The following is a 24,621-nucleotide window of genomic DNA, read 5'->3' on the forward strand; positions in this document are numbered from 1 at the left end:
CCTTCCAAAGTGCCAGTCACCTGAGCCACTGTGCCCAGCCATGGGCAAACTCCTTAAAGGCTGAGGCTGTGGACTTTTCCACTAGAGTAAAACTCATGTGTATCAGAGACACTTGCACAAAGTAAGTTTTCACTAGTGAGCAGTTTTGTCTAAAATTCTGTTCTGAGATTCTATATATGAGTCTCTAAATAGATAACTGTGTTACTGCAAGAAGTTTTTAAAAAGATATTAATGAAAACACTTCTATGTGTCTTTTCATTGTTCAGCTCTTTATCTGACAATGTTTTGTTTTTTTTTTTTTTTTTTTTTTGAGACAGAGTTTTGCTCTGTCACCCAGGCTGGAGTGCAGTGGTGTGATCTCACTTACTGCAATCTCCACTTCCTGGGTTCAAGCAATTCTCCTGCCTCAGCCCCCCATGTAGCTGGGATTACAAGTACATACCACCACTCTCAGCTAATTTTTGAATTTTTAGTAGAGAAGGGGTTTTGCTGTGTTGGCCAGGCTGGTTTCAAACTCCTGACTTCAAGTAATTCACCCACCTCGGCCTCCCAAAGTGCTGGGAGCATAGGCATGAGCCACCTGCCTGGCCTAATATTTTGTTTACTTAGGTACAGTGACCTTGTTTTCTAATCATAAGGCCAAGTTTCCCATGGTTGGTGTTTTAAGTGATGTTTATGTGGAATATTTTTCTTTCACTCCCTGTGAATAAAACATCTTAATAACCATAGGATCAAAATCTGAAGCCGCTAGAAATCAACACCCTAAGTGGTCTTCCATCCATCCCCATTCTCAGCAGGATTTGGCAAGAACATCCCAAAGAAATGAATATTTACTTGTTTTGAAGAAACACAGCAAAGATACTGTGGGAAAAAAAAACAAAACAGTGAAACATGCACTCCAAGCAGGGAAGACGTTTCTGCTTATATATATATATATATATGTTTTTTTTCTTTTTTTTTTTTGAGATGGAGTCTCGCTCTGTAGCCCAGGCTGGAGTGCACTGGCATGATCTCGGCTCACTGCAACCTCCGTCTTCCAGGTCCCGGTTCCAGCAATTCTCCTACCTCAGCCTCCCAAGTAGTTGGGATTACAGGCACAAGCCACCATGCCCAGCTAATTTTTGTATTTTTTAGTAGAGATGGGGTTTCATCCCATTGGCCAGTCTGGTCTTGAACTCCTGACCTCATGATCCGTCTGCCTCAGCCTCCAAAAGTTCTGGGATTACAGGCATGAGCCACCACACCTGGCCTCTGCTTATACTTTTAAAAAATCATACAAGATGAATTCATTATTATCCCAAGACATCTTGACTCAGAAACCTGGGTACTTAATTATTCTATAAGATTGAAATGACAGAATCTTTAGAGAGACAGTTGCCTGGCAACTCAGACCAGGAGGTTGTCTTTAGATCCTAGCAATCATGAGTGTCTATTTTGGTTTTTCTGTTGGGCTCATTTCCTTCCCTACAATCCAAAACTGAACAATTTCTGGAGTAAAATTCCACTCAAAAAACAGACTGTTTTCTTTCAGAAGATATTTTTATTAGGAAGTGCAGCTGTCTTCATGCAGTTGAATCACTCTATTTTCAGGGCTGGTGCGTGAACACATAAGAAAAGAAAAAATGCCAGCTAAGAGGAGGCTTCACATGGAGATGTATGTTTTGAGGCTGAAAGCCAGACACCAGCTTTCTAAGAGAAGAATCTGGTTCAGCATCTCACAAAAGATCAAAGTATAACTTAACCAGGTGAGAGGAGCTTTGCAAACTCCTGCCTCTTCACCAAAGCAAGGAGGGCTAACCAGGTAGACTTTTCCTTTGCAAGACTAGAAGCCCTGAGTCTCCCATCTCCTGAATTAGTGATTTTGTTCCAGATTTTTTCACTCTACATATAGACCAAAAAAAAAGTTAGATAACCACATTATTTATGATTCTTTTGATTATAAGCAAGAGAACTCAAGTTGAGAGAACTTACACAAAAGGGAATTTACCAAAAGATTTGGGGCACTCACAAAAGGCTAACCAAATGACTTGGAAAGGGGCAAGAATGACAGAAGGGTCCAGAAGAAGCCTGTGCTGAAATAAGTCAATTTCAACAGGCTCTTCTGTCTTTGTATTACTCACTTAAAACTCATAATCCCAGGAGACAGTGTCGAATTGGCTAAATTGAGATTATGTGTCTGGGCCTGATATACCAGGGCAATTTAAGAGAAAGAGTCCAGGGGAAGGAACATGCAGTAACTCCTTCAGCTTCTATGATGGAAGGGCGAGTACTCAGATTTACAGTCACAACAAGACTGTCTACAAAAGGGCTGTGTATGTTCGTGGGGAGGGGATGCAGATTTCCCAAAAAAGAAACTCTGGGGCCGAAATTGTTGGCTCATGCCTGTAATCTCAGCACTTTTAGGAGGCCAAGGCGGGCGGATTACGAGGTCAGGAGATGGAGACCACCCTGGCCAACATGGTGAAACCCATCTCCATTAAAAATACAAAAATTAGCTGGGTGTGGTGGCATGCACCTGTAATCACACCTGCTAAGGAGGCTGAGGCAGGAGAATCACCTGAACCTGGCAGGCGGAGGTTGCAGTGAGCTAAGTTTGCACCACTGCACTCTAGTCTGGGTGACAGAGTGAGGCTCCATTTAAAAAATAAACAAACAAAAAAACTGAAGTTCTAATCCCTTTATAACTGTATTAAATTTTCTCTACTAAATCTGCTAGGGGCCAGGCGCAGTGGCTCACACCTGCAATTCCAGCACTTTGGAAGGTTGATGCAAACGGATCATGAGGTCGAGAGATCGAGACCATCCTGGCCAACATGGTGAAACTCCATCTCTACTAAAAAGACAAAAATTAGCTGGGCGTGGTGGCGCCTGCCTGTAGTCCCAGCTACTTGGGAGGCTGAGGCAGGAGAATCACTTGAACCCAGGAGGCGGAGGTTGCAGTGAGCTCCACTCCACTCCAGCCTGGTAACACAGCAAGACTCCATCTTAAAAAAAAGAAAAAAAGTTAAGTTTAGATATTAATTGTAATCTCTAAGAAAATCATGAAATAACTCAAGGAATGCTAAAAATAAATTACAAGGGAATAAAAATGGTACAGTAAAACATATTTAACAATATAGAAAAGATAGGAAAATGGCAATTATAAAGCTTCTTATTTGTAATTACATTAAGTGTAAATGGTTTAAACACTCTAATCAAAGGCAGAGATTGGCAAAATTGATGAAAAACATGATCCAACTATATTGTGTCTACAAGTAACACATTTTATTGTTATTGTTATTATTATTTTATTTCAATAGGTTTTTGGGGGAACAGGGAGTGTTTGGTTATATGGATAAGTTCTTTAATGGTGATTGCTGAGATTTTGCTGCACCTGTCACCTGAGCAGTGTACACTGTACCCAACATGCAGTCTTTTATTGCTTACCCTCTACCCCACTTCACCCCAAGTTCTCAAAGTCTATTACATCATTATTTTTCTTTTTAAGATGGAATTTCACTCTTGTTTCCCAGGCTTGAGTGCAATGGCGCCATCCCTCTGCCTCCCAGGTTCAAGTGATTCTCCTGCCTCAGCCTTCTGAGTATCTGAGATTACAGACATGCACCACCACGCCTGGCTAATTTTTTGTATTTTTAGTAGAGATGGGATTTCTCCATGTTGATCAGGCTGGTCTTGAACTCCCAACTTCAGGTGATTCACCTGCCTCAGCCTCCCAAAGTCCTGGGATTACAGGCATAAGCCACCGCCCCCCGCCTATTGCACCATTCTTATGCCTTCGCATCCTCATAGCTTAGCTACCACTTATGAGTGAGAACATACGATGTTTGGTTTTCCATTCCCGGGTAGCTTCACTTAGAATAATGGTCTCCAATTCCATCCAGGTTGCTGCAAATGCCATTATTTCATCCTTCAAGAGACACATTTTAGATTCAAGATATAAAGAGCTTAAAAGCAAAAGGATGGGAAAATATATACCACGCAAAGAGTAACCAAAAGAGAGCTAAAATGGCTGTATTAACATAAGACACAATAGACTTAAGACAAATAACTGTTACTAGAGACAGAGGCCATTCTCTAATGATAAAAGAGTCAATCCCTCAAGAAAGTATAGCAATTACAAATATGCATTAACCTAATAATAGAGCTAAAAAGTAAATGAAACAAAAACTGACGGAATTAAAGAAAAAGTAGACAATTCAACAATAAGAGTTGGAGACTTCAATAGTTCACATTCAGTAATGGATAAAACAACTAGACAGAAGATCAAAAGGAAAGTAGAAGACTTGAGTAATACTATAAACCAACGAGGTCGAATAGACATCTACAGAACACCCAACAACAACAGAATGCGCATTTTTCTAAAGTACGTATGGACCATTCTCTACGACAGAACATATGTTAGATCATAAAATGCATATCAAAATCTATCACTGTATTTTCTTTTTTTCTTTTTAATAGAAGGGACTTTTATTATTTTTTCAGAGAATTCAGACAGCCATGGATTATACAGAGCCATTTCTCAGCACTCTTTTCTTTCCACTTAAGATTGGAATACAACATGATGACGATGATGCCAAAACAAGAGTGCTGGCTCACATCATCTACGGCACAACTACACACTTAATCACTTGATACTTCATTCAAGGCAAAGCAATCTTTAGCATCTTTGCCTTCCTTGTACACAGCTGCAGTGGGAGCCCAGGGAGGGGAGGACTCCATGGTTTTCCTTGGTGGGGGAGGTGTGCACCCTGCAGTCCTGTTGTGTTGTGGGAAGATCAGCCCATGTTCTGTTGGTTGCCATCACCCCTAGGATGGGTGTCCTTCCAGTTATCCCACTCCCGAGCTCTGTAGAGTGTTTGTTCATCATCCTCTTCCTCCTTTTCTTCTTGATCTGCCTATTGCTGAGCTTTACTGTATCATTCCAATTTTAGTATATGTGCTGCCGAAGCAAGCATGGAGCTGCTTTTCTGAATTCCTCTGGTGTTGCCTTGCCTATTCCCTGATCTGGTAATATTCCATATTTCCGATGTTGTTCATACCAGTCACTCACCATCATGGTTGCCAGGCTTGGATAATCAGCTCCAAATACTCTGACTTGGGCCACGTTCTGAGTGAGAATGAAGAGTTTCACTGGAGGCCTCTCCTGGAGAGATGAGTTAGAAGTTGATGCCTCTCTTAAAGGGTCTCTTTCTCTCAGGATTTTTATTTCCTAGTGAATGCTCTCAATCTCTTCTGAGCTGATATCAATCCACATCTCTGAAGGTGAAGAAGACAGTATTCATGAACATGCTCATCATCTGCTTGACTGCTTTCCACAGCAGATTTCATTGCAGACAACCTATGCTCCAGCTCCTTGTGCTTGTGTCTATTTTAGCCTGTCTCTGAGATGCAATAGCAACAAGGCTAGGATAAGCCATGGAGGAATTAGCAGTGTGATTTTAAGCTGAGTTCTTGCTTTTGGGCAGCTCAAACTCTGCAACATGGTAGTAATGGCACTGAGTTAAGTAGTTCATAAAGTATTCTCGAGCCCGCTGCAAATGATCTAGACTCTGGCTTGGGTTGACTTGTTTCATGGTGAGGGCTTTTTGAAATGCTGCCACCAACAGGTACTTCAGGTCGGTGAAAGCAATCTCTTCCAAATCTTCATTTTGGCTGAACAAGTTGAGCTGCGATCACATTTCAGCAGCCTTCTCAAGGAGGTCCAGGTGCTTGGACACCTTCTCCTGGACTATCCGGTAACCGGAGGTTTCGGTCGCTACTTCTACTCTGTCCAGAAGCTGCCGGTTTCGAGCAGCTCTGGGAGCTGCGGCAACAGAACTCATCTTCAGCAGCCATCCTGGGGAGGGAGGGTGTATTTTCTTTTAAAGAGAGACAGATCTCACTAGTTTGCCCATGCTGGACTTAACCCCTGGGCTCAAGTGATCCTCCCTCCTCAGCCTCCCCAGTATCAAAAATGTTAAAAATTTAAATGGATTGAAATCATTCAAATTATCTTCTCTAATCACAATGGGATAAAATTGAATTCAATAACAAGGAAATCTGGGGAATTTGCAAATATGTGAAAACGAAACAATACACTGATAAATAACTAAAGGGTCAAAAGAGAAATCACTGGTGAAATTAGAAAGTACTTTGAGTTGAATAAAAAAAACACAATATTCCAAAACTTGTGGGATTCAGATAAAACAGTGCTAACAGGAAAGTTATAGCTGTAAACACTTACAGTTTAAAAAAAGAAAGATGTCAAAACAATTGCCAACCTTCCTCGTTATGAAACTAAAAAAAGAAGAACAAATTAAACCCAAAGCAAGTCGGAAGAAGGAAATAATAAAGATTCAAGCAGAAATAAATGCAATACAGAAAAGTCATGGAGAAAATAACCAAAATCAAAAGCTTGTTCTTTAAAAAGAGCAACAAAATTGATAAATCTTTAGCAAGACTAGGGAAAAAGAGAGAAGATGCAGGTTTCTAAAATTAGGAATCAAAGAGGGAACATGATTACAGAGTTTACAGAAATAGAAAAGGTTATAAGGGACTATTATGAATAATTGCATGTTAACAACATGGAAATAGGAAATCTCAATAGCTCTATAGCAAATGAAGAGAATGAATTAGTGCTCTGGGCATCAGTGTGCCAAGATAATTAGGATTCTTAATGCTAAGGAGGAGGAAGATTATAGAAGGCTACCATCGGTCTCTGCCACAACCACTGGTGACACTTAGGTTGACACTCCTAGAATAACACATATGTGTAATTTATCATGTAGACCATTTGGTGACCTAACCAATTTGGTTTATTGGAAATTTAAAACGTAACAACATTTCAAAGGAAGAAAGTCTGAGTTATTCACCAAGTTTACTACCTTGCCAAATTGGTGATTTGTCCATAAAGAAACAGTTGGTTGTTTTTCTTACTTTGTTTTCTAACAGGGTAATGTGAAGGTACTCTCTGACAGAGCTCATCTAATTCCACAGCTCCAGTTAGTAACTCTGTACTAATTTCCCTAAAACTTTCTCTCTAGCCTAAAGTTTTCTCTTAAGTTCCAGGGCCTTATACCCAGAGGCTTCCTGAACATCTCCACTTTGTAGGTACTTCCAACTCAACATGTCTAAAACTGGACTCTCCAGGTGTGACCTTTTTTTACTTTTTTTTTTTTTCTTTCAAAAGATGAGGTATCACCATGTTGCCTAGGCTGGCTTTGAACTCCTGGGCTCAAGCGATCCTCCTACCCCAGCCTCCGGAGTAGCTGGGACTAGGCATGTACCACTGTGCCCAGCTCGAGTGTGGCCTTTCTGATTAAAAGGTAACCCTTTTGGCTGGGCACAGTGGCTCACATCTGTAATCCCAGCACATTGTGGGGCTGAGGTGGACTGATCACTTAAGCCTAAGAGTTTGAGACTAGCCTGGGCAACATGATGAAACCCCATCTCTACAAAAAATAAAAATAAAGAATTAGCTGGACACAGTGGCATGCGTCTATAGTCCCAGCCACTTGGAGAGCTGAGGTGGGAGGATCGCTTGAGCCTGTCTCTGTGGATTTATCTATTCTGGATATTTCATATAAGTGGAATTGTATAAAATGTGACATTTTGTGTCTGATTTCTTTCACTTAGCATGATATTTTGGAGGTCATCCATGTTGCAGCATATATCAGTTTTTTATTTTTATGGCTGAGTAATATTCCATTGTATGAATATTCCATAATATGTTTATTCTCCATTGACTGACAGATTTTTTCTACTTTTTAGCTATTGTGAATAGTGCTGCTATGAATGTGTACATGTACTTGAGTGCTTATTTTCAATTCGTTTGGCTAATATTTAGGAATGAAATTATAGGGTCATACAGCTAATTTACGTTTAACTTTTTGAGGAACCACCAGCTTTTTACTGCCGCCAAACCATTTTCCATTCCTACCCCAAATTACCTGGGTCCCTGCTTCTTTACATCCTTACCAACATTTGTCATTTTCTGTCTTTTTTTTTTTTTTTTTTTTTTTTAATAATAGCCATCTTGATGTTTGTGAAGTGGTGTCTCACTGTGTTTCTGATTTGCATTTTCCTGACGATTAGTGGTCTTGGGCATCTTTTCGTGTGCTTACTGCTCATTTGTATATCTTCATTTTTGTTTCGTTTTATAATTTTTAATAGAGACAGCATCTCACTGTGTTTCACAGGCTGATCTTGAACTCCTGGCCTGAAGCAGTCCTCCTGCCTTGGCCTCCCAAAATGTACACACCTGCCTATATATCTTCTTTGGAGAAATACCTATTTAATTCCTGTGCCTTTTAAAAAATCAGGTTGTTTGTTGTCATGTTCTTGACTTACGAGTTCTTTATACATTCTGGACATTAATCCCTTGTCAGATATATGATTTGCGTATATATTCTCCCATATCGTGGGTTACCTTTTCACTCTGTTGATAGTGTCTTTGATGCATAAAAGTTTTTACTTCTGATGAGTTCAGTTTATCTATTTTTTCTTTGATTGCCTGTGTGCTTGGTGTCGTATCCAAGATATCATTGCCAAATTCAATGTCCTGAAGTTTTTCCCTGTTTTTGTCTAAGAGTTTTATAGTGTTGCTCTTATGTTTAGAGCTTTGATTCATTTTGAGTTAATTCTTGTTTCTTTTCTAGACCTTTGATATATTAATTTTTCTATATGGCATAAGAGTTCAACTTCATTCTTTTGAATGTGGAGATCCAGTTTGCCTCTTCTACCTCTTTTTTTTTTTTTTTTTTTTTTTTAGACTTAGTCTTGCTCTTGTCCACCAGGCTGGAGTGCAATAGCACAATCTCGGCTCACTGCAATCTCCCCCTCCCAGGTTCAAGCAATTCTCTTGCCTCAGCATCCTGAGTAGCTGGGATTACAGGCGCCTACCACCATATCCGGCTAATTTCTGTTTTTTGAGTAGAGACGGGGTTTTACCATGTTGGCCAGACTGGTCTTGAATTCCTGACCTCAGGTGACCCACCCACCTCAGCCTCCCAAAATGCTGGGATTACAGGTGTGAGCCATCGCGCCTGGCCTGTTTTTAGCTTTTTATATTTAATGCATGCTCATTTGGAAACAATTTTGAAGTTACTAATCCATTTTCCCATCATCCATTATTTATTATTTATTTTGCAGCCTGAATAAAAGGCTGGCTAACTGTCCCCAATTATTATTTTATGACAGCTTTATTGAGATGTAATTCACATACCATACAATTTACACATTTAAAATGTACAATTCAGTGGTTCTTAGTGACACTATCAACACAATAATTTTAGAACATTTTCATCACCCCGAAAGAAACCCATATCCTTTATAGCAGTCACCCTTCATTTTCTCCCAACCATTCCAGCCTTAGGCAACCACGAATCTACTTTCTGTCTCTATAGACCTGCCTATTCTGTATATTTCATATGAGGAGTATGCAATATGAGGTGAGTTATTTTTGCTCACTAACACTTCAGACACAAAATGTGTGGGGTTTTTTCCTAATACCAACCAATTATCCAACTCTCCAGACACTAACTGGGTGTCTAACAACTCAATTTAAATATGACACTATCTACACAGAATTAGTATCACACCAAGTTAAGGACTCACTCATACAGGATCATCCCTACTTCAGACACCAATTGCAAGTCTAAGGTTCCCACCTTTACTTCCGACCACCTGGCTATAAATCAGAGGTTCTCGTGAGCCCCTACTCAGGCCCAGTAATTTACTAGGATGTCTCACAAACCTCAGGGAAACACTTTACTTGCTATTACTGGTTTATTATAAAGGATACAAGCCAGGAAGAGACAGGGAAGGGGAACAGAGTTTCTATGTCCTCTCTGGACATACCACCCTCCCAGCACCTCCATGTGTTCACCTGCTTGAAAACTCTTGAAACCCAACATTTGGGGGACTTTATGGAGATTTCATTACTTATCCATGATTGATTAAATCATTGGTCATTGATGATTAACTCAATCTCCTGCCCCTCTCCCCTCCCGGGAGGTTGGGAGTAGGAATGAAACATCCAACCCTCTAATCATGCCTTGTCTTCCGGTAACTATCCCCCATTCTAATGCTATCTAGGAGATATCAGCCACCAGTCATTTCATCAGCCTGTAAAAGACACTCATTACTCCAGAGATTCCAAGAGTTTTAGGAACTTTGTGTCAGAAACTGGAGTCAGAGACCAAATATTTATTGTTTATTATATCACATGTGGTTTTCTGTAACTGGCCTCTTTCACCCAGTGTAATATTTGTCAGGTTCATCCAGGCTGAATGAGGTGGCTCACACTTGTAATCCCAGCACTTTGGGAGGCCGAGGCGGGCAGATCACCTGAAGTCAGGAGTTCAAGACCAGCCTGGCCAACATGGTGAAACCCCATCTACTAAAAATACAAAATTAGCTGGGCATGGTGGCATGTGCCTGTACTCCCAGCAACTTGGGAGGCTGAGGCAGGAGAATTACTTGAACCCAGGAGGCAGAGGTTGCAGTGAGCCGAGATCATGCCATTGCATTCCAGCCTGGGCAACAAGATCAAAACTCTGTCTCAAAAAAAAAGATTCATCCATGCTATAGCATGTAACTCTACTTCATTTCTTTTTAGAGCCAAATTGTTAAAACATGCTCTGAATGAAGAGAACCCCCAAACAGGCTTTGTGTGAGCAACATGGCTGGTTATTTACCTGGGTGTGGGTGGGCCGAGTCTGAAAAGAGTCAGCAGAGGGCTGTGGGATAGGGGTTGGTTTTATAGGTTTGGGGTAGGCAGTAGAAAGTTACAGAAGTTACAGTTCAGGGTGGTTTTTGCAAGCTGGGAGGGGGTCGTAGGGTCTGAAGTCAGGATACAAAGTCCAGTTGCCTTATTGGTTGAGGCGGGAATAAGGAACAATAGAAGAATGTCTCAAAGTTAATTAGGCACTGCAGGGGTTGGTCATTCTTCTCCTTTTGAGGTTTTCCAGTTACTTCAGACTTTCTAGTTCCAGGAACTTATCTGGAGATGTAAATGCAGGTCACAGAGGTTACCATGCAGTCCATGGTGTAGTCAGTCAGCCTAAAAGACCTTACACAATAATATTCCATTGTACGGATATATCATATTTTATCCATTCATCAGTTGATGGATATTTGGGTTGTTTCTACTTTTTGGTTATTATAAATAATGTTGCTATGAACATTTGTGTATGTGTATGGATATATGTTTTCAACTTTTTTAGGAATATGTACCCAGAAGTAAAATTGCTGAGTCAAGTGGCAACTCAATATTTAACCTTTTGAAGAACTGACAGACTATTTCTCAAAATGGCTGCACTATTTTACATCTCCACTAATAGGGTCTGATTTCTCCATATCATCACTAACTCTTGTCATTATCTGTCTTTCTTTCTCTTTTTGAAATGGAGTCTCGCTCTGTCACCCAGGCTGGAGTGCAGTGGTGCAATCTCAGCTCACTGCAACCTCGGCCTCTCGGGTTTACGCCATTCTCATGCCTTAGCCTCTCAACTAGTTGGGATTACAGGCACCGGTCATCACACCTGGCTAATTTTTGTATTTTTAGGAGAGATAGGTTTTTGCCATGTTGGTGAGGCTGGTCTTAAACTCCTGACTTCAGGTGATTCGCCCATCTCTGCCTCCCAATCTGTCTTTTTAATAATATCATCCTATTGGGTGTGAAGGGGTAGCTCCTTGTGGTTTTCTTTCCCGGTGGCTAATGATGTTGAGTATCTTTTTGGGTGTTTATGGGTCATTTATACATCTTCTTTTCTCCAATTTTTTTTTTTTTTTTTTAAATATAGAGTCTGGCTCTGTCACCCAGGCTGGGGATGCAGTGGTGCAATCTCGGCTCACTGCAACCTCTACCCCCTGGGCGTAAGTGATTCTCCTGCCTTAGCCTCCTGAGTAGCTGGGACTGCAGGTACGTGCCACCACACCTGGCTAAATTTTGTATTTTCAGTAGAAAGAGGTTTCACCATCTTGGCTAGGCTGTTCTCAAACTCCTGACCTCAAATGATCCGTCCACCTCAGTCTCCCAAACTGCTGGGATTACAGGCATGAGCCACCATGCCCGGCCTCTCCAGTTATTTTTTAATGTCTTCTTAATCATACCTACCTATTCTATGCTATTTGACTGGCTATTTTTTCAACAGAGCCACAAGTTTCTTTTTTTTATCTTTTACATGTGTGTTAATATCTGATAGGACTACTCCTTGAACTCTGCTTTGCCCAAATTTCCTTTACTTTTTCTGAATTGTCTTGGGTATTCTCTCTTATTAATTTCTTGGGAAGAACTTTAGAAATCAGAACATTGCTGGGCAAGGTGGCTGATGCCTGTAATCCCAGCACTTTGGGAGGCCAAGGCAGGCAGATCATCTGAGGTCGGGAGTTCAAGACCAGTCTGGCCAACACAGTAATACTCCATCTGTACTAAAAATACAAAAAATTAGCTGGGTATGGAGGCACACGCCTGTAATTCCAGCTACTCGGGAGGCTGAGGCAAGAAAATCACTTGAACTCAGGAGGCAGAGGTTGCAATGAGCCAAGATCGCACCACTGTGCTCCAGCCTGGGCAACAGAACAAGATCTGTCTCAAAAACAAAACAAAACAAAACAAATTAGCCGAGCCTGGTGGCACATACCTTTAGGAACAACTACTAGGGAGGCTGAGGTGAGAGGATTGTTTGAGCCCAGGAAATCAAGGCTGTAGTGAGCCACGATTTTGCCATTGCACTCTAGTCTGGGTGACAGAGCAAGACCCTGTCTTTAAGAAAAACAAAAAACAAGAACAGTGACTGGGGCTCTCCCAGGAAACAATGCAGAAGATGCTACACTTTCCAGAAAGCATAAAAATAATTCTCTCTATTTATTTGTTGCCTGGCAACAATACTCTTTGTTTTTATTCACAGAGAAATTTCAGAAATCTTTGCTGATCCGTGTAACTTTGGCAAGGAAGGGGAAAAGTGAAAATAGTTATCTCAACATTCAAAAGTTGATATGGAAGTTTAACCTTTTTCATTTTTACAGCCCCAGGTGCTATTCATGACCCTAAAGGGCAAAAAGCTTATCAAATATAAAGGCAGAATGAATATGATTAGAGAGGAGCCTGCATCAAGGGACTTCAGGATACACGAGGTGAAGGTGTTGCACTTCTGAGGAGATAAAGGTTCAGATTGTGTTTATAAGGCACAGCAGTAGGGCTCAGGCTAAATTTTCTTTTATTGTCCATCCTGATTAGTCTCTGCGGTACACAGTATTTTTGTTTCACAATTCCTTCTTCTTTCCCCAAGCTTGCTGTGGTTTACTATATCTAAAATATGCTTCTCCACCTAATTGATGTTGGGTGTGGGTGGACGTATCATATCCTATATCTGACCAGAGACTTTATATGAGCTTGTGAAATTTGCATGGCCTCCTGCATTTCTCCCTTTTACTTTAAGGAGAGAATGGTCCAAGTAGCCATTGCCCGCTCAGCCTGGGTCCTGGAATGAGAAACACATAGAAAAGACCCAAACCTAAGACAAGTGAGCCTGGCCAACCCCCAGGCAGCGCACAGACCAGTTCTTATGAATCACTGACATTTGGGAGTTGTCTGTTATGCAACATTATTGAAGCAAATCCTGACTAATACAATCATTGAGAAACTAATTGTTCTCATCAGTGTCTATAGTAAGAGTGAACAATAGAACACAGGGATCAAACGCAGACCAAAATGTGCGTAATGGGTTCCAATCAGCTGTTCCCAATTTCCAAGGCATCAGTTAGATGGAGCAAAGTCTATGTAAGAGACCAACTGGCTTGTCTTGAGGATGCTGAAGATGTTCTTAGAAGGGAAATGTGTGGGAGCTTTTAAAAGTCTGTGTTTATATACTAGAGACAAATATTCCAGAAATATTATTGGTGAGAAAATCAAATTACAAAATGACTTGGATGGACACTCTCAGAAAAACATGCAATTGAGCAGTTTCAGAATTTCTATATAGGTGGGCTGGATGTGTACATAACAATCTGATTGGGGCCGGGCGCGGTGGCTCAAGCCTGTAATCCCAGCACTTTGGGAGGCCGAGGCGGGTGGATCACGAGGTCAAGAGATCGAGACCATCCTGGTCAACATGGTGAAACCCCATCTCTACTAAAAATGCAAAAAATTAGCTGGGCATGGTGGTGCGTGCCTGTAATCCCAGCTACTCAGGAGGCTGAGGAAGGAGAATTGCCTGAACCCAGGAGGCGGAGGTTGCGGTGAGCCGAGATCACGCCATTGCACTCCAGCCTGGGTAACAAGAGCGAAACTCCGTCTCAAAAAAAAAAAAAAAAAAAAAAAAAAAATCTGATTGGAAGGGAGTTGGGGCAAACAAGAAGACTTGACCTTATAATTGCATAGCACCTTAATATGATTGAAAAATCTCCCAGTTGGCTATATCAAGTAATTGGTTGGAGTAAAGCTGATGAAGATTCTGTGGGAACTCTAAAACCCCACACTCACTCATATTCCCTGGCTGAGACAGTGCCACATTAAGCCTATCTATAAATATGTCAAGAGGGGACATAGAAATGTACATATCAAAATGTTAATGGAAATTAGAAGTGAAAAGTGAAATCTGGGGGAATCTTACCCTCTTCTTTGTACTTAGCTGTAACATTGGAATCTTTTGCACTGAACATGCATCGTTTCCCCCAAAATAATGAAGCTATTTTCTACAGAGAAAAGGAATTCTACTGATCTCCACTTTTTCCCTCATCTCAATTTAATCAGCTAAATGATGCCTTAAAATCCCTAAATTTTAGTTTTCCCTATTATGTTTTTTATTTTTATTTTTTTTTGAGATGGAGTCTCAGCCTTTTGCCCAGGCTGGAGTACTGTGGCGAGATCTCAGCTCACTGCAACCCCCGCCTCCCGGGTTCAAGCGATTCTTCTGCCTCAGCCTCCCCAGTAGCTGGGACTACAGGCGCCTGCCACCACACCCGACTAATTTTTTTGTATTTTTAGTAGAGACAGGGTTTCACTATATTGGCCAGATTGGTCTTGAACTCCTGACCTCAGGTGATCCAGCAGCCTCAGTCTCCCAAAGTGCTGAGATTACAGGCCTGAGCCACTGCGCGCGGCCAAGTTATGCTTTTGTAAGACAAACTGACATTTATAAAGGAAATCTCCATTTTTAAGGGTGTCTTTCTTTCTGCACCAGAAAGAGAAGGATAACTAAATCACTAGAGACTCTCATCAATGGAGAAATAATTGACTTAAAATGTCATAACAGGCAGGGTGTGGTGGCTCATGCCTATAATCCCAGCACTTTGGGAGGCCAAGGTGGGCTAATGGCTTGAGCCTAGGAGTTCAAGACCTGCCTGGGCAACATGGCAAAACCCCATTTCACAAAAAATACAAAACTCAGCCGGGCATGGTGGTGCACGCCTATAGTCCCAGATACTTGGAAGGCTGAGGCGGGAGGATCACCTGAGCCCAGGAGGTCAAGGCTCTAGTGAGCTGATAGAGCCATTGCACTCCAGCGTGGGCAATAGAGTGAGACCCTGTCTTAAAAAGAAAAGTCATAACAAACCTTGCCCTTATTAAGATGCTTTTCTTGGTCATCTCTTCCTAACCAGGCTTTCCCCATATCCTTCTTCCTTTGTCTCAGGAAACATGATATTTAAGCCTGAACTCTAAGACAGCTTTTTGAGATCTACTCTAGAGATTTACTCCTTTCTCTGGGTATCTCTCATATGTACAGGAGATATGCTGCTATTAAACTTCTGTTTGCACCAGGCGCAGTGGCTCACACCCGTAATCTCAGCACTTTGGGAGGCTGAGGTGAGCAGATCACTTGAGGTCAGGAGTTCAAGACCAGCCTGGCTAATGTGGTGAAACCCCATCTCTGCTAAAAATACCAAAATTAGCCAGGCCTGATGGTGGATGCCTGTAATCCCAGCTACTTGGTAGGCTGAGGCAGGAGCTTGAACCCGGGAGGCAGAGGTTGCAGTGAGCCGAGATCGAGCCATTACACTCCAGGCTGGGTGGCAGAGCAAGACCCTGTCTAAAAAAAAAAAAAAAAAAAAAAAAAAAAAACTTGTTTGCTTTTCTTTTGTTAGTAACGAGTAATTAATATGACTCTTTTTACAAATGAGGATACTAAAGTATCATAGTAATACAAATAATGAAAGCTCACACCACTTGTTCCTGGCAGTGAGATTTAAATGCAGGCATTGGGTGCTGTGGCCACTCCCTTAACCATTCTTCTAGAGCTAGTGTTCTCCTGCCTCCGCTCCTGTCCCTTCCAGGACCCAGCCCTCTGAGGCAGCTCAGGAGGGTGGTCATGTCCTCAGGCCTTTTTAATTGGTAACACCTGGAGCTACAAATTCCTTCACGGCCGGAAAGGGATGAGGCTATATTGGTAGAATTAATGGGCAGTGGTAAGATTTTAAGCTTGTGCACTCAGCCTTGCAGTGTCTTAATCTTTCTTCTAAAAACATTGTCACTACGATAACACCAGCCCAATTAAAACTGCTCAATGTAGGCTGGGCCCAGTGGCTCATGCCTATAATTCCAGCAATTAGGGAGGTGGAGGTGGGCAGATCGCTTGAGCTCAGGAGATCAAGATCAGCCTGGGCATCATAGTGAGACACCGTCTCTACTAAAAATACAAAAAAATAGGCAGGGTAGTGCACACCTGTAGTTCTAGCTCTCAGGAGGCTGAGGTGGGAGGAGCACTTGAGCACAGGGGCAGAGGTTACAGTGAGCTGAAATCATACCACTGCACTCCAGCCTGCAGGACAGAGTGAGATCCTGTCTCCAAAAAAAAAAAAAAAAAAAAAAACCTGCTCATTGATAACAATAATGATAACAAACATTGCAGAGTACTTAGTAGGTGCCTATTCCACAGCAGTTGCTTCACATATCTCATTTAATTTGCTAAACAATAAGTTGAGTACTACTATTAACCCCCCCACCATGTTTCAGATGAGGAAACTAAGGCTTACAATGCTTAAGTTAGGGTCACATGTAGCCAGGAAGCATTGCTGCTAAAATATCAATCAAAGGAGCCCAATCACTTCCTTCTATAGCATTTTATTTCCAGAATGTCTCCTAAACCACCAGCTTTTGTGTAAATCTGCGCACACCATCACCCCGACTACAATAAAAAGAAATCAAATAATAAGCTTAATAAAGGCATTGAAAACATTATTTTACATTTCCAAACCTGTATTTGTTCCAGCCTATGTTTGAGTGGGAAGGAGGAAATTCTGTGAACCTCCTCATTAGTCAATCCTCCCCCACCAGACTGATTCAGCCCCATAAACAATGGATATAATTATACTGAACAATGGTGTGTTCATTTCTGTGTCTAGACATAGAGTTTACATTTGAAAACAAAAGAGAACAGAAAAGAGAAGGCACTCTACTGGTTTGATCGTTGGTTTGCTTTGAAAGAGTCTTACTCCGTCTCCCAGGCTGGGGTGCAGTGGCAGAATCTTGGCTCACTGCAACCTCCGCCTCCCGGGTTCAAGCAATTCTCCCACCTCAGCCTCCTGAGTAGCTGGGATCACAGGTGCCTGCCACCATGTCAGGTTAATTTTTGTATTTTTAGTAGAGACAGAGTTTTGCCATGTTGACCAGGCTGGTCTTGATCTTCCAACCTCAGGTGATCTTCCTGTGTCAACCTCCCAAAGTGCTGAGATTACAGGTGTGAGCCACAGCACCTGGCCCCTACTGTTTTTTAATTATTTGTAGCAAACCTTTTCTTAGTCTGAATGCGTCCCTTTTGATTAGGACATTCAGAGTATCAGGAATTTTCTTGAAAAAAATTCTTTTGTAAAATTAGCAGTGTTAATTTAGGAGCAAAACACAAATACATTTAAAAAGTCTCTAGTCTGAGTAGAAACAAGTCATTTTAAACCATAGAGGATTAGAACATCATAAATGAGTGAAAGTTTGATGAAGAATAAGTTATTTTCATAGTATCAAAGTATCTTCCCACAAATTACATGTTAATTATAAAAAGAAAAATAGTACCTTGACGGTGGCAAGACCTGGACAAACTTCACCAAATGATCCAAGTTAATGTCATCACTATTGGGACAAACTGACATCAGGAAAACTGACGTTATGTGTCTCCAGAAATGATACACTAAGAACGGCACATCATTTCTGCTCAAAAATGCATAATCTGAATCTAACCATGAAGAAATTTCAGGTAAGTTCAAATCGAGGAATATTGTACAAAATAACCAGCCTGTGTTCTTTGGTGATGTCAGTGTCATAAACCACAAACAAAAACTGAAGAATTATTTTCAGATTAAAGAAGAAGAAAGTACAATTCAATGGGTTTCGGTATATTTACAGAGTTGTGCAGTCATCACCACTATCGAATTCCAGAAGATTTTCATCACCCCCCAAAAATGCCCATTCCTATTAGCAGTCTTCCCCAGAACCCCTGGCCATCACTGATCTTTCTGTGTCTATAGATTTGCCTATTTTGGGAGTTTCTTTTTTTTTTTTGAGACGGGGTTTCTCTCTTGTTACCCAGTCTGGAGTGCAATGGCGCAATCTCGGTTCAACGCAGCCTCTGCCTCCTGGGTTCAAGCAATTCTCCTGCCTCAGCCTCCCGAGTAGCTGGGACTACAGGCGTGCGCCACCATGCCCAGCTAATTTTTGTATTTTTAGTAGAGACGGGGTTTCACCTTGTTGACCAGAATGGTCTTGATCTCTTGACCTCGTGATCCACCCGCCTTGGCCTCCCAAAGTGCTGGGATTATAGGCTTGAGCCACCGCGCCCGGCCTTGGGTGTTTCTTATAAACAGAATCACAGTATGAGGCCTTTGCAGACTGGCTTCTATCACTTAACATGTTTTAAAGGCTAATCCATTTGTCATGTGTATCAGTACTTCATTCCTTTTTATGGCTGAATACCATCACGTTGTATGGATATATCACATTTTGTGTATCTGTCATTTGTTGATGAACATTTGGGTTGTTTTCACCTTTTGGCTACTATGAATAATGTTGCTATGAATATTTATGTATAAGTATTTAGGCGACTTTTTTGTTCGTTTGTTTGAGACAATCTCACTCTGTCGCTCAAGTTGGAGTGCAGTGGTGCGTACGATCTTGGCTCACTGCAACCTCCACCTTCCAGGTTCAAGTGATTCTCCTGCCTCAGCCTCCCAAGTAACTGGTATTACAGGCATGCGCCACCACGCCTGGCTAATTTTTTGCGTTTTCAGTAGAGACGGTTTTACCATGTTGGCCAGGCTAGTCTCTAACTCCTGGCCTCAAGAGATCCGCCTGCTTCAACATCCCAAAGTGCTTGGATTAGAGGTGTGAGCCACCACACCCAGCCTTGAACATATGTTTAGGTTTTTTATGAACTTCCAAACTGCTAACAAAAGTGGTTGTACTGTTTTACATTTTGACCAGGAAATATGTGAGGGTTGCAATTTCTCCACATCTTTGACAACACTTGTTATTGTCCATCTTTTTTGTTTTAGCCATTCTAGTGAGTATGAGGCAGTATCTCATTGCGACTTTGATTTGCATTTCTCTAACAATTAATAGCGTTAAATATCTTTTCATGTGCTTTATGGCCACTTGTATGTCTTCAGGGAAATGTCTGTTTAGATTCTTTGTCAATTTTTAAATTGGGCTATCTTTATATTACAGAGTTGTAAGAGTTTTTAAGTATATTCTAGATACTAGACCCTATCAGATATATGATATTCCAAATGTTTTCTCCCATTTTGTGGGTGGTCTTTTCATTTTCTTTATAGTGTCCTTTGATGTTCAAAAGTATTTAATTTTGAGGAAGTCCATTTTATCTATTTTTCTCTTTGGTTGCTGGGCTTAGTATTACATATAAGAAACTATGGCATGATCCAAGGTTACAAAATTTTATGCCTATTTTCTTCTAAGAATTTTATAGTTTTCACTTCTTGGGATTTTGAAAGCAAACTTACTACATTTGGGTGTGCTGCTCCAACCCACTTAGCATAAAGGTACCAATTCTGAGTGATGTCCCAAAGCAATAAAAGCCTCTGCAGCAAATCCAGGCTGTGACACAAGCCACTGTGCCACTTGGGCCTTTGGACACATAACACTTGAATGTTCTTTGGTTAAAAAAAAATTTTTAAGGCACTAGACAAAGCCACTGGTGAGACCCAGGAGGAGAATCTTAGCACAGATGTGTATAATTCTGGAGCAAAGTCATTCTGTCTTTTGCTGTTAATTATTCTCCTTTTAAGAAGTCGTTTCTGATTTACTATTAAGCCCTGTTAGAGACTGAATGCTTGACTATGGCAAGTCAAGCATAGCCATGTGCTTTATAATGATTTTTTAATCAATCATGAACCACATGTACAACAATAGTCCCATAAGATTACAATACAGCTTAAAAATTCCTATTGCAAGGTTGGGCACGGTGGCTCATGCCTGTAATCCCAGCACTTTGGGAGGCCAAGGCAGGAGGATCACTTAAGGCCAGGAGTTTGAGACCAGCCTGGGCAACACAGTAAGACCCTGTCTCTACAAAAGTAAAAATTTATGGCTGGGTACAGTGGCTCACACCTGTAATCCCAGCACTTTGGGAGGCTGAGGTAGGTGGATCATGAGGTCAGAAGTTCGAGACCAGCCTGACCAAGATGTTGAAACCCTGTCTCTACTAAAAAATACAAAAATTAGCCGGATGCAGCAGCGGATGCCTGTAATCCCAGCTACTAGAGAGGGTGAGGCAGGAGAATTGCTTGAACTTGGGAGGTGGAGGTTGCAGTGAGCCAATATCACACCACTGCACTCTAGCCATGTGAAGATGTGCCTGCTTCCCCTTCGCCTTCTGCAGTGATTGTAAGTTTCCTGAGGCCTCTCCAGAAGCAGAAGCATGTACAGCCTGCAGAACTGTGATTAGAGTCTATTCAATCATTAAATCTCTTTGTTTTTTTTTTTTTTTTTTTTTGAGACAGAGTTTCCTCTTGTCACCCAGGCTGGAGTGCAATGGCACTATCTTGACTAACTGCAACCTCCACCTCCCAGGTTCAAGCAATTCTCCTGCCTCAGCCACCTGAAGTAGCTGGGATTACAGGCACCCACCACGACGTCCCACTATTTTTTTGTATTTTTAGTTGAGATGAGGTTTCACCACGTTGGCCAAGCTGGTCTTGAACTCCTAACCTCAGGTGATCCACCTGTCTCGGCCTCCAAAAGTGCTGGGATTACAGGCGTGGGCCACCATGCCCAGCTGTCTTTTTTTTTTTTTTTTTGAGACAGAGTCACTCTGTCACCCAGGTTGAAATGCTGTAGTGCAGTCTTGGCTCACTGCAACCTCCACTTTCCGGGTTCAAGCAATTCTCCTGACTCAGCCTCCCTAGTAGCTGGGACTACAGACACCTGCCACCATGCCTGGCTAATTTTTGTATTTTTAGTAGAGATGGGGTTTTGCCATGATGGCCAGGCTGGTCTTGAACTCCTGATCTCAAGTGATCCACCTGCCTCAGCCTCCCAAAGGGCTGGGATTACAGGCACGAGCCACCATACCTGGCCTCAGGTATGTCTTTCTAGCAGTGTGAGAATGGACTAATACACCTGCCAACCCATGAGGGGAGGCATGTGCAGCAATCCATCATCAGATGGTGGTGGTATATATGATACTAAAATGAAGCGTGCCTAGAAGGCATAAGTCAGTCATACAGGCACATGGCTCTGACTTGTTCAATACCTACTCCTTTGACACCTACTCTTGCAGCACCGCTGCCTCTCCATCAATCCACATTCATCGTCTTGTGTAGACTCTCCTGTGACCAGCTTTGCCAAAAAACTCACACCTGAGCTTACAGATACGTCTGTATATGCTTGGGGTGCTCATTTCTCTTGGGTTGATCCCTGTTTCTAGACCTTTCCAAAGGGGAGATCTAGGAAATGTAGAGAGAAGAAAAAGACCAACAACCTCATAGAAAAATGGACTAGAGATTTTAAAAGACACTTCACGAGAAAAAAGAAAATGCGATGTCCTTTAACCATATGAAAAGATGCTCAACCTTGTTCATAAGAGAAAATTAAACTGATTCTGACAATTTCTCATCTCCCACACTGACAAAATCTAAAAGTTTAACAACATGCTCTCTTGGCAAGTTTATGCAGATACAGACACTCAAACGTTCCCGGAGAAATGCAAACTAGTAAAGCCCATGTGGAGGAATCTGTCTGTATCTAGCACAGTTACATATGAACTCATTTTTTCACCCAGGAATCTTATCTCTAGGACTCTATCTTAGAATGCCCTGACAAAAATATGGAAAGGTGTAGGCACATAGCTACTCATTGCAGCACAAAAGATTGTGAAAACTATACAGTATCTATAACACAAAACAGAATAGAGTGCTATGCAGCTATAAAAAGGAATAAGGAAGATTTTTATGAGAGTTATGAAACGATGCCTAAGATAAATTGTTTTTTGTTTTGTTTTTCTTTCGAGATGGAGTTTTGCCCTTTCACCCAGGCTGGAGTAAAGTGGCCCGATCTCAGCTAACTGCAACCTCTGCCCCCTGAGTTCAAGCGATTCTCAGCCTCCCCAGCAGCTGCGATTATAGGCACCCGTCACCAGGCCTGGCTAATTTTTGTATTTTTAGTAGATAGGGTTTTGCTACGTTGACCACGCTGGTCTCAAACTCCTGACCTCAGGTGATCCACCTGTCTCGGCCTCCCAAAGTGCTAGGATTACAGGCATGAGCCACTGCGCCTGTCAGATATACACAAAAAAGACCCGTGGGAAAAAAAGTGTATAGAATGCACAACATTAAATCTATGCAGATAGAAGGGCTCAAATATGCATGTACATGTGTATATGTATATATGTATGTAACAATATATGGTCAAATCTAGAAAAACTCTAGGCTTTCTGCTTTGAGTCCTGGAACTAATGAGAAAGAGCAGCTCTCTGCTGAAGATGCCTTGCTACTAGCATGGTAACTTGAAGTTGTGGGTGTTCGTGTTGCCACTATGAGAGAAGAGATTACCTAAGAAGAAAGCCAACAGGGGGAAAGGGACAGGTAAACAATGAAGAGGAATTCTCAACATCATTTGAGCAACTGAGTCTGGTCAGCTCCACCCCTGCACCTTTTAACCATGTGAGTCAATAAATTCCAATTTGCATTGCAACCATAAGAATCCTGAATGATAGTGTGTCTGAAAGAATACACTGAGTTTCTGCAGTGTGAATACAGAATATCAGACAAGTCTTGGGCGCCTCTTCAAATCCTCTTCCAGAGGTGAGCTGGATCTGGCTTCCACCAGCTTATAAGAGTTCATTGTGCACATCCCTTACCCCTTCAATCCAGTGACATCACATTGGCTGTTTGAAATCGACTACAGTGGGAATATGCTTGTGAAGGAAATTGGCAAATGCTGCAGATCAGGGCTTCCTCCCCATCCCTGGAGGCTGGTTGGGAAGCACTTGCTCACACACTCACACACTACTGTCTTGGATTCTTTTTGTTTAAGCCACTGCTGCAGTGACCACTTACAGGTTTCAGCCAATATCTCACCAAGCCTTGCATCTCCTGCCCTGACCCTCTGTAAACTAATTCAGCACGTGCATGGAGCAACTTCTGATTAGCAGGGGCAGGAACTGATCAATAAATGTTTCCCCTTTCATCCTAAGTTGGACAAATTTGCTGGGTTTTTTTGTTTGTTTTGTTTTGTTTTGTTGTTGTTGTTTTTTTGAGACAAGATTTCACTCTGTTGCACAGGCTGGAGTAGAGTGAGGCACCATCACTGCTCACGGCTTCACTGCAGCTTCAATTCCCGGGGCTCAAGCGATCCTCTCACCTCAGCCTTCCAAGTACTGGAACTACAGGAATGTACCACCATGCCAGACTAATTTTTAAATTTTTTGTAGAAACAGGGTCTGGCTATGTTGCCCTGGCTGACCTTCAACTCCTGGCCTCAAGCAATCCTCCCGCCTCACCTCAGCTGGAAAATCACACTGCAAAAAGACACTGAGTTTCTGCAGTGTGTATACACATTACTATCTACAGATAAATCTAAGGTTTATGATCAGAGAACCAGATATATAAGCAGTCAGTAATGCTGAGATGAATTTACAAGCCAATGTAAAATTGGCTTATTCCTTGCGGAGAGAAGGAATTCACTTGTATTACCACCTATTAAAATTTATTTCTCCATGGGCTGTGACTCTTTCTATTGGCCTATTGCTTTTCATTTTCTAGTCTTATCCACTAGCCAGCCTCCTTCTGACCTGGAGCCACGGTGACAGTCTTGTTTGGTGATTTCTCCACATAGTTAACTTCAACCCCTATCTTTTATTTGCCAAATTCTGAATAAAGTCAGAGGCTTATATAGCTTCTGCAGTGTATATACAAAATACTATGTACAGATAAATCTGAAGTTTATGATCAGAGGACAAGATTTGTTTTGTTGCAGGGCGCGGTGGCTCACGCCTGTAATCCCAGCACTTTGGGAGGTCGAGGCGGGTGGATCACGAGGTCAAGAGATCGAGACCATCCTGGTCAACACGGTGAAACCCCGTCTCTACTAAAACTACAAAAAATTAGCTGGGCATGGTGGCGCGTGCCTGTAATCCCAGCTACTCAGGAGGCTGAGGAAGGAGAATTGCCTGAACCCAGGAGGCGGAGGTTGCGGTG

General features: G+C 41.8%; 1 pseudogene; it reads right to left on the reverse strand.

Moving 5' to 3' along the window:
• Positions 1 to 4,454: 4,454 nt before the first annotated feature.
• On the reverse strand, positions 4,455 to 5,835 carry LOC116538092 (annotated as a pseudogene).
• Between the last annotated feature and the right edge of the window lie 18,786 nt (positions 5,836 to 24,621).

This window comes from Sapajus apella, unplaced genomic scaffold, assembly GCF_009761245.1.
Source record: "Sapajus apella isolate SASKATOON/1434 unplaced genomic scaffold, GSC_monkey_1.0 scaffold4, whole genome shotgun sequence".
Classification (NCBI taxonomy): domain Eukaryota; kingdom Metazoa; phylum Chordata; class Mammalia; order Primates; family Cebidae; genus Sapajus; species Sapajus apella.